This window comes from Telmatherina bonti, assembly GCF_933228915.1.
Source record: "Telmatherina bonti genome assembly, chromosome: 13".
NCBI classification, from domain to species: Eukaryota; Metazoa; Chordata; class Actinopteri; order Atheriniformes; family Telmatherinidae; genus Telmatherina; species Telmatherina bonti.
In genome coordinates this window covers 1,774,211-1,791,568 of record NC_136611.1, presented here as the reverse complement: position 1 = coordinate 1,791,568, position 17,358 = coordinate 1,774,211, and positions in this window count along the sequence as shown.

The following is a 17,358-nucleotide window of genomic DNA, read 5'->3' as shown; positions in this document are numbered from 1 at the left end:
ACAGGTTACCCCATATTTCTAGCAGGTGTAACTAGGTGACAGGTTACCCCATGTCTCTAGCAGGTGTAACTAGGTGAAAGGTTACCCCATGTCTCTAGCAGGTGTAACTAGGTGACAGGTTACCCCATGTCTCTAGCAGGTGTAACTAGGTGACAGGTTACCCCATGTCTCTAGCAGGTGTATAGGTGACAGGTTACCCCATATCTCTAGCAGGTGTGACGAGGTGACAGGTTCCCCCATATCTCTAGCAGGTGTAACTAGGTGACAGGTTACCCCATATCTCTAGCAGGTGTATAGGTGACAGGTTACCCCATATCTCTAGCAGGTGTAACTAGGTACAGGTTACCCCATATCTCTAGCAGGTGTAAATAGGTGACAGGTTACCCCATATCTCTAGCAGGTTTAACTAGGTGACAGGTTACCCCATATCCCTAGCAGGTGTAACTAGGTGACAGGTTACCCCATATCTCTAGCAGTTGTAACTAGGTGACAGGTTACCCCATATCTCTAGCAGGTGTAACTAGGTGACAAGTTAGCCCCATATCTCTAGTAGGTGTAACTAGGTGACAGGTTACCCCATATCTCTAGCAGGTGTAACTAGGTGACAGGTTACCCCATATCTCTAGCAGGTGTATAGGTGACAGGTTACCCCATATCTCTAGCAGGTGTAACTAGGTGACAGGTTACCCCATATCTCTAGCAGGTGTAACTAGGTGACAGGTTACCCCATATCTCTAGCAGGTGTAACTAGGTGACAGGTTCCCCCATATCTCTAGCAGGTGTAACTAGGTGACAGGTTACCCCATATCTCTAGCAGGTGTAACTAGGTGACAGGTTACCCCATATCTCTAGCAGGTGTTACTAGGTGACAGGTTACCCCATATCTCTAGCAGGTGTAACTAGGTGACAGGTTACCCCATATCTCTACCAGGTGTATAGGTAACAGGTTACCCCATATCTCTAGCAGGTGTATAGGTGACAGGTTACCCCATATATCTAGCAGGTGTAACTAGGTTACAGGTTACCCCATATCTCTAGCAGGTGTAATTAGGTGACAGGTTACTCCATATCTCTAGCAGGTGTAACTAGGTGACAGGTTACCCCATATCTCTAGCAGGTGTATAGGTGACAGGTTACCCCATATCTCTAGCAGGTGTATAGGTGACAGGTTACCCCATATCTCTAGCAGGTGTAACTAGGTGACAGGTTACCCCATATCTCTAGCAGGTGTAACTAGGTGACAGGTTACCCCATATCTCTAGCAGGTGTAACTAGGTGACAGGTTACCCCATATCTCTAGCAGGTTTAACTAGGTGACAGGTTACCCCATATCCCTAGCAGGTGTAACTAGGTGACAGGTTACCCCATATCTCTAGCAGTTGTAACTAGGTGACAGGTTACCCCATATCTCTAGCAGGTGTAACTAGGTGACAAGTTAGCCCCATATCTCTAGTAGGTGTAACTAGGTGACAGGTTACCCCATATCTCTAGCAGGTGTAACTAGGTGACAGGTTACCCCATATCTCTAGCAGGTGTATAGGTGACAGGTTACCCCATATCTCTAGCAGGTGTATAGGTGACAGGTTACCCCATATCTCTAGCAGGTGTAACTAGGTGACAGGTTACCCCATATCTCTAGCAGGTGTAACTAGGTGACAGGTTCCCCCATATCTCTAGCAGGTGTAACTAGGTGACAGGTTACCCCATATCTCTAGCAGGTGTAACTAGGTGACAGGTTACCCCATATCTCTAGCAGGTGTTACTAGGTGACAGGTTACCCCATATCTCTAGCAGGTGTAACTAGGTGACAGGTTACCCCATATCTCTACCAGGTGTATAGGTAACAGGTTACCCCATATCTCTAGCAGGTGTATAGGTGACAGGTTACCCCATATATCTAGCAGGTGTAACTAGGTTACAGGTTACCCCATATCTCTAGCAGGTGTAATTAGGTGACAGGTTACTCCATATCTCTAGCAGGTGTAACTAGGTGACAGGTTACCCCATATCTCTAGCAGGTGTATAGGTGACAGGTTACCCCATATCTCTAGCAGGTGTATAGGTGACAGGTTACCCCATATCTCTAGCAGGTGTAACTAGGTGACAGGTTACCCCATATCTCTAGCAGGTGTAACTAGGTGACAGGTTACCCCATATCTCTAGCAGGTGTAACTAGGTGACAGGTTACCCCATATCTCTAGCAGGTGTAACTAGGTGACAGGTTACCCCATGTCTCTAGCAGGTGAAACTAGGTGATAGGTTACCCCATGTCTCTAGCAGGTGTAACTAGGTGACAGGTTACCCCATATCTCTAGCAGGTGTATAGGTGACAGGTTACCCCATATCTCTAGCAGGTGTATAGGTGACAGGTTACCCCATATCTCCAGCAGGTGTATAGGTGACAGGTTACCCTATATCTCTAGCAGGTGTATAGGTGAAAGGTTACCCCATATCTCTAGCAGGTGTAATTAGGTGACAGGTTACCCCATATCTCTAGCAGGTGTAACTAGGTGACAGGTTACCCCATATCTCTAGCAGGTGTAACTAGGTGACAGGTTACCCCATATCTCTAGCAGGTGTAACTACGTAACAGGTTACCCCATATCTCTTGCAGGTGTAACTAGGTGACAGGTTACCCCATATCTCTACCAGGTGTATAGGTGACAGGTTACCCCATATCTCTAGCAGGTGTATAGGTGACAGGTTACCCCATATCTCTAGCAGGTGTAACTAGGTTACATGTGACCCCATATCTCTAGCAGGTGTAATTAGGTGACAGGTTACCCCATATCTCTAGTAGGTGTATAGGTGACAGGTTACCCCATATCTCTAGCAGGTGTATAGGTGACAGGTTACCCCATATCTCTAGTAGGTGTATAGGTGACAGGTTACCCCATATCTCTAGCAGGTGTATAGGTGACAGATTACCCCATATCTCTAGCAGGTGTAACTAGGTGACAGGTTACCCCATATCTCTAGCAGGTGTAACTAGGTGACAGGTTACCCCATATCTCTAGCAGGTTTATAGGTGACAGGTTACCCCATATCTCTAGCAGGTGTATAGGTGACAGGTTACCCCATGTCTCTAGCAGGTGTAACTAGGTGACAGGTTACCCCATATCTCTAGCAGGTGTATAGGTGACAGGTTACCCCATATCTCCAGCAGGTGTATAGGTGACAGGTTACCCCATATCTCTAGCAGGTGTAACTAGGTGACAGGTTACCCCATATCTCCAGCAGGTGTATAGGTGACAGGTTACCCCATATCTCTAGCAGGTGTATAGGTGAAAGGTTACCCCATATCTCTAGCAGGTGTATAGGTGAAAGGTTACCCCATATCTCTAGCAGGTGTAATTAGGTGACAGGTTACCCCATATCTCTAGCAGGTGTAACTAGGTGACAGGTTACCCCATATCTCTAGCAGGTGTAACTAGGTGACAGGTTACCCCATATCTCTAGCAGGTGTAACTACGTAACAGGTTACCCCATATCTCTTGCAGGTGTAACTAGGTGACAGGTTACCCCATATCTCTACCAGGTGTATAGGTGACAGGTTACCCCATATCTCTAGCAGGTGTAAAGGTGACAGGTTACCCCATATATCTAGCAGGTGTAACTAGGTTACATGTGACCCCATATCTCTAGCAGGTGTAATTAGGTGACAGGTTACCCCATATCTCTAGCAGGTGTAACTAGTTGACAGGTTACCCCATATCTCTAGTAGGTGTATAGGTGACAGGTTACCCCATATCTCTAGCAGGTGTATAGGTGACAGGTTACCCCATATCTCTAGTAGGTGTATAGGTGAAAGGTTACCCCATATCTCTAGCAGGTGTATAGGTGACAGGTTACCCCATATCTCTAGCAGGTGTAACTAGGTGACAGGTTACCCCATATCTCTAGCAGGTGTAACTAGGTGACAGGTTACCCCATATCTCTAGCAGGTTTATAGGTGACAGGTTACCCCATATCTCTAGCAGGTGTATAGGTGACAGGTTACCCCATGTCTCTAGCAGGTGTAACTAGGTGACAGGTTACCCCATATCTCTAGCAGGTGTATAGGTGACAGGTTACCCCATATCTCCAGCAGGTGTATAGGTGACAGGTTACCCCATATCTCTAGCAGGTGTAACTAGGTGACAGGTTACCCCATATCTCCAGCAGGTGTATAGGTGACAGGTTACCCCATATCTCTAGCAGGTGTATAGGTGAAAGGTTACCCCATATCTCTAGCAGGTGTATAGGTGAAAGGTTACCCCATATCTCTAGCAAGTGTAATTAGGTGACAGGTTACCCCATATCTCTAGCAGGTGTAACTAGGTGACAGGTTACCCCATATCTCTAGCAGGTGTAACTAGGTGACAGGTTACCCCATATCTCTAGCAGGTGTAACTACGTAACAGGTTACCCCATATCTCTTGCAGGTGTAACTAGGTGACAGGTTACCCGATATCTCTACCAGGTGTATAGGTGACAGGTTACCCCATATCTCTAGCAGGTGTATAGGTGACAGGTTACCCCATATATCTAGCAGGTGTAACTAGGTTACATGTGACCCCATATCTCTAGCAGGTGTAATTAGGTGACAGGTTACCCCATATCTCTAGCAGGTGTAACTAGGTGACAGGTTACCCCATATCTCTAGTAGGTGTATAGGTGACAGGTTACCCCATATCTCTAGCAGGTGTATAGGTGACAGGTTACCCCATATCTCTAGTAGGTGTATAGGTGAAAGGTTACCCCATATCTCTAGCAGGTGTATAGGTGAATGGTTACCCCATATCTCTAGCAGGTGTAACTAGGTGACAGGTTACCCCATATCTCTAGCAGGTGTAACTAGGTGACAGGTTACCCCATATCTCTAGCAGGTTTATAGGTGACAGGTTACCCCATATCTCTAGCAGGTGTATAGGTGACAGGTTACCCCATGTCTCTAGCAGGTGTAACTAGGTGACAGGTTACCCCATATCTCTAGCAGGTGTATAGGTGACAGGTTACCCCATATCTCCAGCAGGTGTATAGGTGACAGGTTACCCCATATCTCTAGCAGGTGTAACTAGGTGACAGGTTACCCCATATCTCTAGCAGGTGTAACTAGGTGACAGATTACCCCATATCTCTAGCAGGTGTATAGGTGACAGGTTACCCCATATCTCTAGCAGGTGTAACTAGGTGAAAGGTTACCCCATATCTCTAGCAGGTGTAACTAGGTGACAAGTTACCCCATATCTCTAGCAGTTGTAACTAGGTGACAGGTTACCCCATATCTCTAGCAGGTGTAACTAGGTTACAGGTTACCCCATATCTCTAGCAGGTGTATAGGTAACAGGTTACCCCATATCTCTAGCAGGTGTATAGGTGACAGGTTACCCCATATCTCCAGCAGGTGTAACTAGGTGACAGGTTACCCCATATCTCTAGCAGGTGTAACTAGGTGACAGGTTACCCCATATCTCTAGCAGGTGTATAGGTGACAGGTTACCACATATCTCTAGCAGGTGTAACTAGGTGACAGGTTACCCCATATCTCTAGCAGGTGTAACTAGGTGACAGGTTACCCCATATCTCTAGCAGGTGTATAGGTGAAAGGTTACCCCATATCTCTAGCAGGTGTAACTAGGTGACAGGTTACCCCATATCTCTAGCAGGTGTAACTAGGTGACAGGTTCCCCCATATCTCTTGCAGATGTAACTAGGTGACAGGTTACCCCATATCTCTAGCAGGTGTAACTAGGTGACAAGTTACCCCATATCTCTAGCAGGTGTAACTAGGTGACAGGTTACCCCATATCTCCAGCAGGTGTATAGGTGACAGGTTACCCCATATCTCCAGCAGGTGTATAGGTAACAGGTTACCCCATATCTCTAGCAGGTGTAACTAGGTGACAGGTTACCCCATGTCTCTAGCAGGTGTATAGGTGACAGGTTACACCATATCTCTAGCAGGTGTGACGAGGTGACAGGTTCCCCCATATCTCTAGCAGGTGTAACTAGGTGACAGGTTACCCCATATCTCTAGCAGGTGTATAGGTGACAGGTTACCCCATATCTCTAGCAGGTGTAACTAGGTGACAGGTTACCCCATATCACTAGCAGGTTTAACTAGGTGACAGGTTACCCCATATCCATAGCAGGTGTAACTAGGTGACAGGTTACCCCATATCTCTAGCAGTTGTAACTAGGTGACAGGTTGCCCCATATCTCTAGCAGGTGTATAGGTGACAGGTTACCCCATATCTCTAGCAGGTGTAAATAGGTGACAGGTTACCCCATATCTCTAGCAGGTGTAACTAGGTGACAGGTTACCCCATATCTCTAGGAGGTGTAACTAGGTGACAGGTTACCCCATATCTCTAGTAGGTGTATAGGTGAGAGGTTACCCCATATCTCTAGCAGGTGTATAGGTGACAGGTTACCCCATATCTCTAGTAGGTGTATAGGTGACAGGTTACCCCATATCTCTAGCAGGTGTATAGGTGACAGGTTACCCCATATCTCTAGCAGGTGTAACTAGGTGACAGGTTACCCCATATCTCTAGCAGGTGTAACTAGGTGACAGGTTACCCCATATCTCTAGCAGGTTTATAGGTGACAGGTTACCCCATATCTCTAGCAGGTGTAACTAGGTGACAGGTTACCCCATGTCTCTAGCAGGTGTAACTAGGTGACAGGTTACCCCATGTCTCTAGCAGGTGTAACTAGGTGGCAGGTTACCCCATATCTCTAGCAGGTGTATAGGTGACAGGTTACCCCATATCTCTAGCAGGTGTATAGGTGACAGGTTACCCCATATCTCTAGCAGGTGTAACTAGGTGACAAGTTACCCCATATCTCTAGCAGTTGTAACTAGGTGACAGGTTACCCCATATCTCTAGCAGGTGTAACTAGGTTACAGGTTACCCCATGTATCTAGCAGGTGTAACTAGTTGACAGGTTACCCCATATCTCTAGCAGGTGTATAGGTAACAGGTTACCCCATATCTCCAGCAGGTGTAACTAGGTGACAGGTTACCCCATATCTCTAGCAGGTGTAACTAGGTGACAGGTTACCCCATATCTCTAGCAGGTGTATAGGTGACAGGTTACCCCATATCTCTAGCAGGTGTAACTAGGTGACAGGTTACCCCATATCTCCAGCAGGTGTATAGGTGACAGGTTACCCCATATCTCTAGCAGGTGTAACTAGGTGACAGGTTACCCCATATCTCTAGCAGGTGTAACTTGGTGACAAGTTAGCCCCATATCTCTAGCAGGTGTAACTAGGTGACAGGTTACCTCATATCTCTAGCAGGTGTAACTAGGTGACAGGTTACCCCATATCTCCAGCAGGTGTATAGGTGACAGGTTACCCCATATCTCTAGCAGGTGTAACTAGGTGACAGGTTACCCCATATCTCCAGCAGGTGTAACTAGGTGACAGGTTACCCCAAATCTCTAGCAGGTGTAACTAGGTGACAGGTTACCCCATATCTCTAGCAGGTGTAACTAGGTGACAGGTTACCCCATATCTCCAGCAGGTGTAACTAGGTGACAAGTTAGCCCCATATCTCTAGCAGGTGTAACTAAGTGACAGGTTACCTCATATCTCTAGCAGGTGTAACTAGGTGACAGGTTACCCCATATCTCCAGCAGGTGTATAGGTGACAGGTTACCCCATATCTCTAGCAGGTGTAACTAGGTGACAGGTTACCCCATATCTCTAGCAGGTGTAACTAGGTGACAAGTTAGCCCCATATCTCTAGCAGGTGTAACTAGGTGACAGGTTACCTCATATCTCTAGCAGGTGTAACTAGGTGACAGGTTACCCCATATCTCCAGCAGGTGTATAGGTGACAGGTTACCCCATATCTCTAGCAGGTGTAACTAGGTGACAGGTTACCCCATATCTCTAGCAGGTGTAACTAGGTGACAGGTTACCCCATATCTCTAGCAGGTGTAACTAGGTTACAGGTTACCCCATGTATCTAGCAGGTGTAACTAGGTGACAGGTTACCCCATATCTCTAGCAGGTGTATAGGTGACAGGTTACCCCATATCTCTAGCAGGTGTAACTAGGTGACAGGTTACCCCATATCTCCAGCAGCTGTATAGGTGACAGGTTACCCAAATCTCTAGCAGGTGTAACTAGGTGACAGGTTACCCCATATCTCTAGCAGGTGCAACTAGGTGACAGGTTACCCCATATCTCTAGCAGGTGTATAGGTGACAGGTTACCCCATATCTCTAGCAGGTGTAACTAGGTGACAGGTTACCCCATATCTCTAGCAGGTGTAACTAGGTGACAGGTTCCCCCATATCTCTAGCAGGTGTAACTAGGTGACAGGTTACCCCATATCTCTAGCAGGTGTAACTAGGTGACAAGTTACCCCATATCTCTAGCAGGTGTGACTAGGTGACAGGTTACCCCATATCTGCAGCAGGTGTATAGGTGACAGGTTACCCCATATCTCCAGCAGGTGTATAGGTGACAGGTTACCCCATATCTCTTGTAGGTGTAACTAGGTGACAGGTTACCCCATATCTCTAGCAGGTGTAACTAGGTGACAAGTTACCCCATATCTCTAGCAGGTGTAACTGGTGACAGGTTACCCCATTTCTCTAGCAGGTGTAACTAGGTGACAGGTTACCCCATATCTCTAGCAGGTGTAGCTAGGTGACAGGTTACCTCATATCTCTAGCAGGTGTAACTAGGTGACAGGTTACCCCATATCTCTAGCAGGTGTAACTAGGTGACAGGTTACCTCATATCTCTAGCAGGTGTAACTAGGTGACAGGTTACCCCATATCTCTAGCAGGTGTAACTAGGTGACAGGTTACCCCATATCTCTAGCAGGTGTAACTAGGTGACAGGTTACCTCATATCTCTAGCAGGTGTAACTAGGTGACAGGTTACCCCATATCTCCAGCAGGTGTATAGGTGACAGGTTACCCCATATCTCTAGCAGGTGTAACTAGGTGACAGGTTTCCCCATATCTCTAGCAGGTGTAACTAGGTTACCGGTTACCCCATATCTCCAGCAGGTGTATAGGTGACAGCTTACCCCATATCTCTAGCAGGTGTATAGGTGAAAGGTTACCCCATATCTCTAGCAGGTGTAACTAGGTGACAGGTTACCCCATATCTCTAGCAGGTGTATAGGTGACAGGTTACCCCATATCTCTAGCAGGTGTAACTAGGTGACAGGTTACCCCATATCTCTAGCAGGTGTAACTAGGTGACAGGTTACGCCATATCTCTAGCAGGTGTAACTAGGTGACAGGTTACCCCATATCTCTAGCAGGTGTAACTAGGTGACAGGTTACCCCATATCTCTAGCAGGTGTATAGGTGACAGGTTATCCCATATCTCTAGCAGGTGTAACTAGGTGACAGGTTTCCCCATTTCTCTAGCAGGTGTATAGGTGACAGGTTACCCCATATCTCTAGCAGGTGTAACTAGGTTACAGGTTACCCCATGTATCTAGCAGGTGTAACTAGGTGACAGTTACCCCATATCTCTAGCAGGTGTATAGGTGACAGGTTACCCCATATCTCTAGCAGGTGTAACTAGGTGACAGGTTACCCCATATCTCCAGCAGGTGTATAGGTGACAGGTTACCCCATATCTCTAGCAGGTGTAACTAGGTGACAGGTTACCCCATATCTCTAGCAGGTGTAACTAGGTGACAGGTTACCCCATATCTCTAGCAGGTGTATAGGTGACAGGTTACCCCATATCTCTAGCAGGTGTAACTAGGTGACAGGTTACCCCATATCTCTAGCAGGTGTAACTAGGTGACAGGTTCCCCCATATCTCTAGCAGGTGTAACTAGGTGACAGGTTACCCCATATCTCTAGCAGGTGTAACTAGGTGACAAGTTACCCCATATCTCTAGCAGGTGTGACTAGGTGACAGGCTACCCCATATCTGCAGCAGGTGTATAGGTGACAGGTTACCCCATATCTCCAGCAGGTGTATAGGTGACAGGTTACCCCATATCTCTTGTAGGTGTAACTAGGTGACAGGTTACCCCATATCTCTAGCAGGTGTATAGGTGACAGGTTATCCCATATCTCTAGCAGGTGTAACTAGGTGACAGGTTACCCCATATCTCTAGCAGGTGTATAGGTGACAGGTTACCCCATATCTCTAGCAGGTGTATAGGTGACAGGTTACCCCATATCTCTAGCAGGTGTAACTAGGTGACAGGTTACCCCATATCTCTAGCAGGTGTAACTAGGTGACAGGTTACCCCATATCTCTAGCAGGTGTAACTAGGTGACAGGTTACCCCATATCTCTAGCAGGTGTAACTAGGTGACAGGTTACCCCATATCTCTAGCAGGTGTGACTACGTGACAGGTTACCCCATATCTCTAGCAGGTTTAACTAGGTGACAGGTTACCCCATATCTCTAGCAGGTGTAACTAGGTGACAAGTTACCCCATATCTCTAGCAGGTGTAACTAGGTGACAGGTTACCCCATATCTCTAGCTGGTGTATAGGTGACAGGTTACCCCATATCTCTAGCAGGTGTAACTAGGTTACAGGTTACCCCATGTATCTAGCAGGTGTAACTAGGTGACAGGTTACCCCATATCTCTAGCAGGTGTATAGGTGACAGGTTACCCCATATCTCTAGCAGGTGTAACTAGGTGACAGGTTACCCCATATCTCCAGCAGGTGTATAGGTGACAGGTTACCCCATATCTCTAGCAGGTGTAACTAGGTGACAGGTTACCCCATATCTCTAGCAGGTGCAACTAGGTGACAGGTTACCCCATATCTCTAGCAGGTGTATAGGTGACAGGTTACCCCATATCTCTAGCAGGTGTAACTAGGTGACAGGTTACCCCATATCTCTAGCAGGTGTAACTAGGTGACAGGTTCCCCCATATCTCTAGCAGGTGTAACTAGGTGACAGGTTACCCCATATCTCTAGCAGGTGTAACTAGGTGACAAGTTACCCCATATCTCTAGCAGGTGTGACTAGGTGACAGGTTACCCCATATCTGCAGCAGGTGTATAGGTGACAGGTTACCCCATATCTCCAGCAGGTGTATAGGTGACAGGTTACCCCATATCTCTTGTAGGTGTAACTAGGTGACAGGTTACCCCATATCTCTAGCAGGTGTATAGGTGACAGGTTACCCCATATCTCTTGTAGGTGTAACTAGGTGACAGGTTACCCCATATCTCTAGCAGGTGTATAGGTGACAGGTTATCCCATATCTCTAGCAGGTGTAACTAGGTGACAGGTTTCCCCTTATCTCTAGCAGGTGTATAGGTGACAGGTTACCCCATATCTCTAGCAGGTGTAACTAGGTGACAGGTTACCCCATATCTCTAGCAGGTGTAATTAGGTGACAGGTTACCCCATATCTCTAGCAGGTGTAATTAGGTGACAGGTTACCCCATATCTCTAGCAGGTGTAACTAGGTGACAGGTTACCCCATATCTCTAGTAGGTGTATAGGTGACAGGTTACCCCATATCTCTAGCAGGTGTATAGGTGACAGGTTACCCCATATCTCTAGCAGGTGTATAGCTGAAAGGTTACCCCATATCTCTAGCAGGTGTAACTAGGTGACAGGTTACCCCATATCTCTAGCAGGTGTAACTAGGTGACAGGTTACCCCATATCTCTAGCAGGTGTAACTAGGTGACAGGTTACCCCATATCTCTAGCAGGTGTATAGGTGACAGGTTACCCCATATCTCTAGCAGGTGTATAGGTGACAGGTTACCCCATATCTCTAGCAGGTGTAACTAGGTGACAGGTTACCCCATATCTCTAGCAGGTGTAACTAGGTGACAGGTTACGCCATATCTCTAGCAGGTGTAACTAGGTGACAGGTTACCCCATATCTCTAGCAGGTGTAACTAGGTGACAGGTTACCCCATATCTCTAGCAGGTGTATAGGTGACAGGTTATCCCATATCTCTAGCAGGTGTAACTAGGTGACAGGTTTCCCCATATCTCTAGCAGGTGTATAGGTGACAGGTTACCCCATATCTCTAGCAGGTGTAACTAGGTTACAGGTTACCCCATGTATCTAGCAGGTGTAACTAGGTGACAGGTTACCCCATATCTCTAGCAGGTGTATAGGTGACAGGTTACCCCATATCTCTAGCAGGTGTAACTAGGTGACAGGTTACCCCATATCTCTAGCAGGTGTATAGGTGACAGGTTACCCCATATCTCTAGCAGGTGTAACTAGGTGACAGGTTACCCCATATCTCTAGCAGGTGTAACTAGGTGACAGGTTCCCCCATATCTCTAGCAGGTGTAACTAGGTGACAGGTTACCCCATATCTCTAGCAGGTGTAACTAGGTGACAAGTTTCCCCATATCTCTAGCAGGTGTAACTAGGTGACAGGTTACCCCATATCTGCAGCAGGTGTATAGGTGACAGGTTACCCCATATCTCCAGCAGGTGTATAGGTGACAGGTTACCCCATATCTCTTGTAGGTGTAACTAGGTGACAGGTTACCCCATATCTCTAGCAGGTGTAACTAGGTGACAGGTTACCCCATATCTCTAGCAGGTGTAACTGGTGACAGGTTACCCCATTTCTCTAGCAGGTGTAACTAGGTGACAGGTTACCCCATATCTCTAGCAGGTGTAGCTAGGTGACAGGTTACCTCATATCTCTAGCAGGTGTAACTAGGTGACAGGTTACCCCATATCTCTAGCAGGTGTAACTGGTGACAGGTTACCCCATTTCTCTAGCAGGTGTAACTAGGTGACAGGTTACCCCATATCTCTAGCAGGTGTAACTAGGTGACAGGTTACCTCATATCTCTAGCAGGTGTAACTAGGTGACAGGTTACCCCATATCTCCAGCAGGTGTAACTAGGTGACAGGTTACCCCATATCTCTAGCAGGTGTAACTAGGTGACAGGTTTCCCCATATCTCTAGCAGGTGTAACTAGGTTACCGGTTACCCCATATCTCCAGCAGGTGTATAGGTGACAGCTTACCCCATATCTCTAGCAGGTGTATAGGTGAAAGGTTACCCCATATCTCTAGCAGGTGTAACTAGGTGACAGGTTACCCCATATCTCTAGCAGGTGTAACTAGGTGACAGGTTACCCCATATCTCTAGCAGGTGTAACTAGGTGACAGGTTACCCCATATCTCTAGCAGGTGTATAGGTGACAGGTTACCCCATATCTCTAGCAGGTGTATAGGTGACAGGTTACCCCATATCTCTAGCAGGTGTAACTAGGTGACAGGTTACCCCATATCTTTAGCAGGTGTAACTAGGTGACAGGTTACGCCATATCTCTAGCAGGTGTAACTAGGTGACAGGTTACCCCATATCTCTAGCAGGTGTAACTAGGTGACAGGTTACCCCATATCTCTAGCAGGTGTATAGGTGACAGGTTATCCCATATCTCTAGCAGGTGTAACTAGGTGACAGGTTTCCCCATATCTCTAGCAGGTGTATAGGTGACAGGTTACCCCATATCTCTAGCAGGTGTAACTAGGTTACAGGTTACCCCATGTATCTAGCAGGTGTAACTAGGTGACAGGTTACCCGATATCTCTAGCAGGTGTATAGGTGACAGGTTACCCCATATCTCTAGCAGGTGTAACTAGGTGACAGGTTACCCCATATCTCTAGCAGGTGTAACTAGGTGACAGGTTACCCCATATCTCCAGCAGGTGTATAGGTGACAGGTTACCCCATATCTCTAGCAGGTGTAACTAGGTGACAGGTTACCCCATATCTCTAGCAGGTGCAACTAGGTGACAGGTTACCCCATATCTCTAGCAGGTATAACTAGGTGACAGGTTACCCCATATCTCTAGCAGGTGTATAGGTGACAGGTTACCCCATATCTCTAGCAGGTGTAACTAGGTGACAGGTTACCCCATATCTCTAGCAGGTGTAACTAGGTGACAGGTTCCCCCATATCTCTAGCAGGTGTAACTAGGTGACAGGTTACCCCATATCTCTAGCAGGTGTAACTAGGTGACAAGTTACCCCATATCTCTAGCAGGTGTGACTAGGTGACAGGTTACCCCATATCTGCAGCAGGTGTATAGGTGACAGGTTACCCCATATCTCCAGCAGGTGTATAGGTGACAGGTTACCCCATATCTCTTGTAGGTGTAACTAGGTGACAGGTTACCCCATATCTCTAGCAGGTGTATAGGTGACAGGTTATCCCATATCTCTAGCAGGTGGAACTAGGTGACAGGTTTCCCCATATCTCTAGCAGGTGTATAGGTGACAGGTTACCCCATATCTCTAGCAGGTGTATAGGTGACAGGTTACCCCATATCTCTAGCAGGTGTAACTAGGTGACAGGTTACCCCATATCTCTAGCAGGTGTAACTAGGTGACAGGTTACCCCATATCTCTAGCAGGTGTAACTAGGTGACAGGTTACCCCATTTCTCTAGCAGGTGTAACTAGGTGACAGGTTACCCCATATCTCTAGCAGGTGTGACTACGTGACAGGTTACCCCATATCTCTAGCAGGTGTAACTAGGTGACAGGTTACCCCATATCTCTAGCAGGTGTAACTAGGTGACAAGTTACCCCATATCTCTAGCAGGTGTAACTAGGTGACAGGTTACCCCATATCTCTAGCAGGTGTATAGGTGACAGGTTACCCCATATCTCTAGCAGGTGTAACTAGGTTACAGGTTACCCCATGTATCTAGCAGGTGTAACTAGGTGACAGGTTACCCCATATCTCTAGCAGGTGTATAGGTGACAGGTTACCCCATATCTCTAGCAGGTGTAACTAGGTGACAGGTTACCCCATATCTCCAGCAGGTGTATAGGTGACAGGTTACCCCATATCTCTAGCAGGTGTAACTAGGTGACAGGTTACCCCATATCTCTAGCAGGTGCAACTAGGTGACAGGTTACCCCATATCTCTAGCAGGTGTATAGGTGACAGGTTACCCCATATCTCTAGCAGGTGTAACTAGGTGACAGGTTACCCCATATCTCTAGCAGGTGTAACTAGGTGACAGGTTCCCCCATATCTCTAGCAGGTGTAACTAGGTGACAGGTTACCCCATATCTCTAGCAGGTGTAACTAGGTGACAAGTTACCCCATATCTCTAGCAGGTGTGACTAGGTGACAGGTTACCCCATATCTGCAGCAGGTGTATAGGTGACAGGTTACCCCATATCTCCAGCAGGTGTATAGGTGACAGGTTACCCCATATCTCTTGTAGGTGTAACTAGGTGACAGGTTACCCCATATCTCTAGCAGGTGTATAGGTGACAGGTTATCCCATATCTCTAGCAGGTGTAACTAGGTGACAGGTTACCCCATATCTCTAGCAGGTGTATAGGTGACAGGTTACCCCATATCTCTAGCAGGTGTATAGGTGACAGGTTACCCCATATCTCTAGCAGGTGTAACTAGGTGACAGGTTACCCCATATCTCTAGCAGGTGTAACTAGGTGACAGGTTACCCCATATCTCTAGCAGGTGTAACTAGGTGACAGGTTACCCCATATCTCTAGCAGGTGTAACTAGGTGACAGGTTACCCCATATCTCTAGCAGGTGTGACTACGTGACAGGTTACCCCATATCTCTAGCAGGTGTAACTAGGTGACAGGTTACCCCATATCTCTAGCAGGTGTAACTAGGTGACAAGTTACCCCATATCTCTAGCAGGTGTAACTAGGTGACAGGTTACCCCATATCTCTAGCAGGTGTAACTAGGTGACAGGTTACCCCATATCTCTAGCAGGTGTAACTAGGTGACAGGTTACGCCATATCTCTAGCAGGTGTAACTAGGTGACAGGTTACCCCATATCTCTAGTAGGTGTAACTAGGTGACAGGTTACCCCATATCTCCAGCAGGTGTATAGGTGACAGGTTACCCCATATCTCTAGCAGGTGTAACTAGGTGACAGGTTACCCCATATCTCTAGCAGGTGTATAGGTAACAGGTTACCCCATATCTCTAGCAGGTGTATAGGTGACAGGTTACCCCATATCTCTAGCAGGTGTAACTAGGTGACAGGTTACCCCATATCTCTAGCAGGTGTAATTAGGTGACAGGTTACCCCATATCTCTAGCAGGTGTAATTAGGTGACAGGTTACCCCATATCTCTAGCAGGTGTAACTAGGTGACAGGTTACCCCATATCTCTAGCAGGTGTATAGGTGACAGGTTACCCCATATCTCCAGCAGGTGTATAGGTGACAGGTTACCCCATATCTCTTGTAGGTGTAACTAGGTGACAGGTTACCCCATATCTCTAGCAGGTGTATAGGTGACAGGTTATCCCATATCTCTAGCAGGTGTAACTAGGTGACAGGTTACCCCATATCTCTAGCAGGTGTATAGGTGACAGGTTACCCCATATCTCTAGCAGGTGTATAGGTGACAGGTTACCCCATATCTCTAGCAGGTGTAACTAGGTGACAGGTTACCCCATATCTCTAGCAGGTGTAACTAGGTGACAGGTTACCCCATATCTCTAGCAGGTGTAACTAGGTGACAGGTTACCCCATATCTCTAGCAGGTGTAACTAGGTGACAGGTTACCCCATATCTCTAGCAGGTGTGACTACGTGACAGGTTACCCCATATCTCTAGCAGGTGTAACTAGGTGACAGGTTACCCCATATCTCTAGCAGGTGTAACTAGGTGACAAGTTACCCCATATCTCTAGCAGGTGTAACTAGGTGACAGGTTACCCCATATCTCTAGCAGGTGTAACTAGGTGACAGGTTACCCCATATCTCTAGCAGGTGTAACTAGGTGACAGGTTACGCCATATCTCTAGCAGGTGTAACTAGGTGACAGGTTACCCCATATCTCTAGTAGGTGTAACTAGGTGACAGGTTACCCCATATCTCCAGCAGGTGTATAGGTGACAGGTTACCCCATATCTCTAGCAGGTGTAACTAGGTGACAGGTTACCCCATATCTCTAGCAGGTGTAACAAGGTGACAGGTTACCCCATATCTCTAGCAGGTGTATAGGTAACAGGTTACCCCATATCTCTAGCAGGTGTATAGGTGACAGGTTACCCCATATCTCTAGCAGGTGTAACTAGGTGACAGGTTACCCCATATCTCTAGCAGGTGTAATTAGGTGACAGGTTACCCCATATCTCTAGCAGGTGTAATTAGGTGACAGGTTACCCCATATCTCTAGCAGGTGTAACTAGGTGACAGGTTACCCCATATCTCTAGCAGGTGTATAGGTGACAGGTTACCCCATATCTCTAGCAGGTGTATAGGTGACAGGTTACCCCATATCTCTAGCAGGTGTATAGCTGAAAGGTTACCCCATATCTCTAGCAGGTGTAACTAGGTGACAGGTTACCCCATATCTCTAGCAGGTGTAACTAGGTGACAGGTTACCCCATATCTCTAGCAGGTGTAT